Raw genomic sequence first — 7383 nt, 5'->3', positions numbered from 1 at the left:
AATTACCTGCACACAGAGCAGCAGGAGACAAAATGGAAGTTCAGCATTTGTTTTGTAGTTCCACCTATTCAGAATACGTTTCACTTTGTTAGCACGTGGAAAAGATGGCGCACGTGGAAAAAAAAGTACATCAGATGGAAATAACGGTATGAAAACAACATGCATACAAACAGAAAACTCGCTTTACAGATCAATCCATGTCTGTGATGTTCATTAGTCTTCAAACAGCGTCTATCATTTCACATGAAACAATATTGTTAGCTTTCAGTGTGGAGCTACAACAAAAGCGACTCACCCACAGCAGTTCTCCATAGCTCTGCTGCCGATTACGTGAACACGGGGGGCAATAGCGCCACCGGCGTAACCAATAGGAAGCGCGATCCCATTAATGCAGGATTTATTTAAAGAACCATAGGGCTGTCATTTTTATATCGTTACATATATATATATATATATATATATATATATATATATATATATATATATATACATATATATATATATATATATATATATATATATATATATTTACATTTACTACATTTATTCATTTAGCAGATGCTTTTATCCAAAGCGACTTACAGGTGGGGAATACATCAAGCGATTTGTCATAGAGAGGCAAAACGACCTACGAAGTGCTCAAATTACCATATAACAGGCATTGTTCAAATAAGTACAAGCTAGAAAGGGAAAAGAGTAGAAAAAAATATATATATATATATTTTTTTTTTTAAGTCAAGTAGTGTCGAAAGAGATGGGTTTTCAGCAGTCGCTTGAAAGTTGTTAGGGAGTTGGCATTCCGGATAGCGGTGGGAAGATCATTCCACCAGCCAGGAACGGTGTAAGAGAATGTTCTGGAAAGTTATTTTGTGCCTCTTTGTGATGGTACAATGAGGCGTCGCTCACTGGTGGATCTCAGAGTTCTGGAGGGAGTGTAGATTGGTAGCAGTGAGTGGAGGTAGGTGGGCGCTGAGCCTGTGGCTGTTCTATATGCAAGCATCAGTGTCTTGAATTTGATGCGAGCTGCAATTGGGAGCCAGTGCAGGGTGATAAAGAGAGGTGTGACATGGGCCCTTTTGGGCTCGTTGAAGACCAGTCGTGCTGCTGCATTCTGAATCATTTGTAGAGGTTTGATTGTGCATGAGGGAAGACCGGCTAGAAGAGCATTGCAGTAGTCCAGCCTGGAGATGACCAGGGCCTGGACAAGAAGTTGTGTGGCCTGCTCTGTTAGAAAGGGCCTGATCTTTCTAATGTTGTGTAGGGCAAACCTGCAAGATCGAGCAGTTTTAGCAATGTGGTCTTTGAAAGTCAGCTGGTCATCAAAGATAACACCAAGATTTCTGGCAGAACTTGATGGGGTAATTGTTAAAGTACCTAAATTGATGGTGAAATCATGCTGTAGAATCGGAGTGGCAGGGAAAATAAGGAGCTCAGTCTTTGCCAAGTTGAGCTGTAGATGATGTTCTTTCATCCACTCCGAGATGTCCGCCAAGCAGCCTGAGATCCGTGCAGCTACTGTTGGATCATCTGGTTGAAATGAAAGATAGAGCTGTGTGTCATCAGCATAGCAGTGGTAAGAGAAGCCATGTGCCTGTATGATGGGCCCCAGTGATGTAGTGTAAATGGAGAAGAGGAGGGGTCCAAGAACTGATCCCTGAGGAACCCCAGTGGCCAGATGATGTGCTTTGGATACCTCCCCTCCCCAGGCCACCCTGAAAGACCTACCTGTGAGATAGGATTCAAACCAGCGAAGTGGAATCCCTGTGATACCCAGTGATGAGAGGGTGGACAGGAGGATCTGATGATTCATTGTGTCAAAAGCAGCAGAAAGATCCAGCAAAATGAGTACTGATGATCTGGAATCAGCTTTTGCAATCTGCAAGGCTTCAGTGACTGACAGTAGTGCAGTTTCAGTTGAGTGGCAACTCCTGAACACTGACTGGTTAGCATCCAATGAACTGTTCTGCGCGAGAAACAGTGATACCTGGTTAAAAACGACTCGTTCAAGTGTTTTTGCTATGAATGGAAGGAGAGAGATTGGTCTATAGTTATCTATAAATGAACTGTTTAATGTAGGTTTTTTGAGCAGTGGGGTTACCCGAGCCTGCTTGAATGCAGTGGGGAAAGTGCCTGTGAGGAGAGATGTGTTGGTGATGTGTGTAAGTGCTGGTAAGAGTGTAGGAGAGATTGCTTGGAGAAGGTGAGAGGGAATAGGATCTAGTGGGCATGTTGTAGGATGGCTGGAGAGGAGAAGTTTGGATACTTCTGCCTCAGAGAGGGGACAGAAGGAGAAAAGTGGGGTGTTAGCTGTGGATGTTGTCTGTATTAGTTCCTGTACGTGTGGAGCCGAGAACTGGCTGCTGATAGTTGTAGTTTTGTCAGTAAAGAATGTGGCGAAATCGTCGGCTGTTATAGAAGTGGTGGGAGGTGGTATGGGAGGGCAGAGGAGCGAATTGAATGTTTTGAAGAGGTAACGTGTGTCTGGAGCATTATTGATCTTGTTGTGGAAGTATGAGGATTTGGCAGTATGGACTTGCAGAGAAGGATGAAAGCAAAGACTGATACATACTCAAGTCAGATGGATCTTTAGATTTGCGCCATTTTCTCTCTGTTGCCCTGAGTTTGGACCGATGTTCGTGGAGAACATTGGATAGCCAGGGGTTAGGAGGGGTGGCCCGTGCTGGCCTGGAAGAGAGAGGACATATATCGTCTAGGCAAGAAGTTAAAGTAGAGCATAAGGTGTCAGTAGCTGCATTAACCTCTAGAGATGAGAAAAGGGTTGTAGAGAGAAGAGAGGAGGACACTACAGAGGAAAGATGGGAGGGTGAAAGGGAGCGTAGGTTTCGTCTGAAAGTAACAGGTAGAGGGGTTGGAGGTGTACTGGTTGCATGTAATGAAGAAATGGTCAGAGATGTGTAGGGGTTTAACCAAACTGTTGTCTGCAACGCAATTGCATGTGTAAATTAGGTCTAGGTGGTTGCCCGATTTGTGAGTGCTTGTGGTAACAAGGCGTTTGAAATCAAATGAAGCTACGAGTGAGTGAAAGTCTGCAGCATAAGGCTTGTCCAGATGAATGTTAAAATCACCAAAGACTAGAAGTGGACTGCCATCCTCTTGGAATGAGGATAGCAGCCCATCTAGCTCATCTAGGAAAGTGCCCAGTTGACCAGGAGGACGGTAAATGACCACAACATGGAATTTAATTGGAGCTGTTACTGTGATCGCATGAGATTCGAAAGAGTTAAAGTTGCATAGCAGAGAGTGGTTAAAGAATTTCCATTTATTAGAAATGAGTATTCCAGTACCCCCACCCCTCCCAGTGTGACGAGGGGTGTGAGAGAATGAGAAGTTATTAGACAGAGCAGCAGGGGTTGCTGAGTCTTCTGGACGATTCCAGGTCTCAGTCAAGCCCAGGATACTAAGTGTCGAATGTGTGGAAAAAGCGGAAATGAAATCTGCTTTGTTAACAGCTGACTGGCAATTCCAGAGGCCGACAGTAAACGAGAAAGTTTCAGTGGAGGATAGGGCGTGGATAGGGCGAAGGTTAGTGAGATTGCGTTGACGTCTGCGTGTGATGTTAGAGTGTTGTGTGGAGATAACCGGAATGTATTGAAAGCACATGATAGAGGTTGAAAGAGGGTGCAAGCAGGGAGTGTATGAAGGCAAAGTAAGAGGAGTACCTAAGTGCGTTGTCAGTTTCGTTGCTCGGTTAAAGTCACGCAGGAAAAAGTCGTAAAAAAGTATAAAAGTCTTTACCCTCGTCGGTCTTCACACGAGGAGGCTGAACACGGCGGCTGAATGCTTCCACTGACGCTTCCGCGTCAGCTCGCAGATAATGAATATATACACAAGCAAATGAGATTGGAGTGATAACAGCTGGACACGCCTCCTGACTGAAGCCCAAAGTCTATATCTATGCAAATGTCTCGAATCGAAACTAAGAGCGAGATGCTTCACACTTAAGTGCCCGCAGGATTTCAGCAATACTAATTTCAATAAGTGCAATCGAAAGTGCTAATTTAAAACGAAACAACAACACTACAAATAGGCAGAGAACGAAAAAAAAAAAACTTTCTAGCACTACTTAATAATTTAAACAGTACCTATGATAATAGTGTATTAAGCAAACACTTACGCGCAGTCGCTGTTGCTATCTCCGTGGACAACAGTGCTTCTCCCAAAGTTTGAGAGTGACCAAACAGTTTATATAGTTCACGGTCGCTGGACACCCCTCCTGACTGAAGCCCAAAGTCTATATCTATGCAAATGCCTCGAATCGAAACATGCCTCGAATCGATACATATATATATATATATATATATATATAATCTTGTAAAAAAAGGACCACATCTAGGTCAGAGCCAGAAGACTTCATTTACATCAGAAAAAAACAAACAAACAAACAAACAAACAAAAAAAAAAACTTCTGGTGTGGTAATCTTGCAGTTCTACACAAGAGCATATTGAAATGACCAAAATACAGTGTAAAAATAGAATGTAAAAAAAAAGAGTTATCTTCCATGTTATATTCTTCTTTTGAACTTTCCAACTGATTATGGTGGCCACAGAGAATCTGCTCAAATTAAGCTGAACTCTTTGTGCACCAGAGGGAGCCACATGATAACGAGTCCTTTTATTTCTCAAAGTTGTAAAATCTGCAGACTGTAATCACAGACATCCTTCATGATAACATGACAATAATTAGGTTTAAACAAAAGAGACAATAACTGAGTAGACCATTGTTGTTTCTTTCTGTATTTGAGTTTTCAAAGCAAAACATTGCACAGATATTTTGGTACATTAATATTCTCAATATAATAAATAATACAGAAGTAATTTTTATAAAGAATATATGTTAGTTTAAATCTGTTTAAATTCCACATTCGGTCAGTTGGTTTTTTTAACAGTGAACACAAACATCACCAGCGCTGTTTCTATGACAACAAATTATTCAAACTCATACTGCACCCTAGTAACAGAACAGTTACATCTGTCTGGAATGAAAAGATACATTTGAAATGATAATAATACATAACTGAGAATAGTCTGAATGTTATATATATACAAAGAATATTAACATATATTAACAAAGAATATTTAAGTAAAATTCCAAAGAAAAAAGTTAACAACCAGTTTACAACTATTCCAAAATTGTGGGGTCAGTAAGTGTTTCATATTTGTGTAGAAACACTGACATATATATATATATATGAAGAGTTCAGATGCAAAACCAGCTAAATCCATCTGATGTATTTCTTTAAAATGAGCATTTCTTTCTTGCTACTTTGTATAGGTTTCTATGTAAGTACTGGTACATCTGATTGGGCTGAGGCTGGAATTTAGCGAGTTTGAAGTAAAAGTATTTGATGGACGTATACTATGTGTCAGGAGCATTCACTCAGTGTCATTATCTCATTTTTGACCGAGATGGCTTTTAGCTGGTTTTGCATCTGAACTATTCATATATATAAGGCTTTCTGTCCAATAACATATTTTACAGTTGGACATAACTAGTGTCACGCTTGACGTCGTGTGCGGGAACAGATACGCAGGAGAGCGGAGATCCAAACAATGCACTTTTAATAAACAATCCAAAGGAACAGACTCAGGGAAACAACGGGAACCAGCAACCAACGACGAGCAAAACAAACTGAAGACAATCTAATCACCGACAAGACCGTGTGGAACAAACAAACCTTATATACACAGAAACAGGGGAGTGGTCACAAACGAGATAACGAGGGGAAGTACAAATATAGGCAAGACTAAACCAAAAGAAACAAAACCTAAGGGGGAAACACGGACTAAACCAAATCTCAAAAAGCAAAGGGGGAACAAATGGAAGAAAGCAAAAAACACTAGAAACAGGAGGGAAAAACACTAGGAAAAACAAGACAAAACAGAACACAATCCTGACATTACCCCCCTCCCTAAGGCGCGACTCGCGCCGTAACTATACACAAATGGGTGGGAGGGTGGGCGCCCTGGGCTGTGCCAGGCGGACACGGGGGAAGCAGGGTGGTGCCTCCAGGGTGGGTCCAGGGACCATGGCGGGTCTGGGAGTTCAGGGAGCCATGGCCAAGGGTATAGTCCAGGCGGCCATGGTGGGTCTGGGAGTTCCGGGAGCCATGGCCAAGGGTATAGTCCAGGCGGCCATGGCGGGTCTGGGAGTTCCGGGAGCCATGGCCGAGCACACAGTTCATTTGGCCATGGCGGGTCTGGGGATTCAGAGAGCCATGGCCGAGCACACAGTCCTTGTGGCCATGGCGGGTCCGGAGGTTCGGGAAGCCATGGCCGGGTAAACAGTTCAGGAGGCCAAGGCTGAACAGGGAGTAGCCCCCCCAAAATTTTCTTGGGGGAATTTATAGGGAGCGCTGGATGAGGAGCCGACTCAGGAGGGCGAGCTGACGGAGGAGCCGACTCAGGAGGGCGCGCTGACGGAGGAGCCGACTCAGGAGGGCGCGCAGGAGGGCGCGCAGGAGGGCGCGCTGACGGAGGAGCCGACTCAGGAGGGCGCGCAGACTCAGGAGGGCGCGCAGACTCAGGAGGGCGCGCAGACTCAGGAGGGCGCGCAGACTCAGGAGGGCGCGCAGACTCAGGAGGGCGCGCAGACTCAGGAGGGCGCGCAGACTCAGGAGGGCGCGCAGACTCAGGAGGGCGCGCAGACTCAGGAGGGCGCGCAGACTCAGGAGGGCGCGCAGACTCAGGAGGGCGCGCAGACTCAGGAGGGCGCGCAGACTCAGGCATTGGCACGGCTTCTCTAACTGACAGGAGCTCTGGAGCTGACTTGAGACCTGACGGGACCTCTGGAGCAGACTTGAGACCAGACAGGAACTCTGGAGCAGGCCTGAGACCAGGCGGGAGCTGGAGCGGAGCAGGAAACCGCGTTCTGGCCTGGGACCTGGGGAAAGCAGTGATAGAGGAGGAAGACTGAATAGGGGGAGAAGCAGAAAGGTTGTTGAGGGACGCCGCCTCCCTTGGAGGATCTACAGCCGTGGCTGACACCTCTGGGGGCATGGGCGCGGCTTCTCTGGCGGAAGGGGCCTTGGGCCCAGACGGGCTCTCAGTGGCGAACTTGTGAGCCGACGTGACCTCGGGAGCACAGTGTGCCGCCCACACACACCAAATAGCCACCGCCATTAGGGGAAGAGCAACTGCGGATGGCAGGATCTCTGTATTAGGCTCGTGAAGACCCGCTGTGGCGTGACTTGACTCAGGAAGTGGAGCGGTGTCTTGGCTTGGCTCGTGGGGAACAGCTGTGATTTGGTTTGACTCAGGAAGTGCCGAAGGAGACGTGGGCTCTGGAGGGAGCTCTTGAGGAGCGGGCTCTGGACGGCGCTCTTGAGGAGCGGGCTCTGGACGGCTGGACGACCCCAACGGAGA

The sequence above is a fragment of the Labeo rohita genome, chromosome 25 (assembly GCF_022985175.1).
Source record: "Labeo rohita strain BAU-BD-2019 chromosome 25, IGBB_LRoh.1.0, whole genome shotgun sequence".
Taxonomy (NCBI): domain Eukaryota; kingdom Metazoa; phylum Chordata; class Actinopteri; order Cypriniformes; family Cyprinidae; genus Labeo; species Labeo rohita.
The sequence above is the reverse complement of the archived record's forward strand: the minus strand, read 5'-3'. Positions refer to the sequence as shown.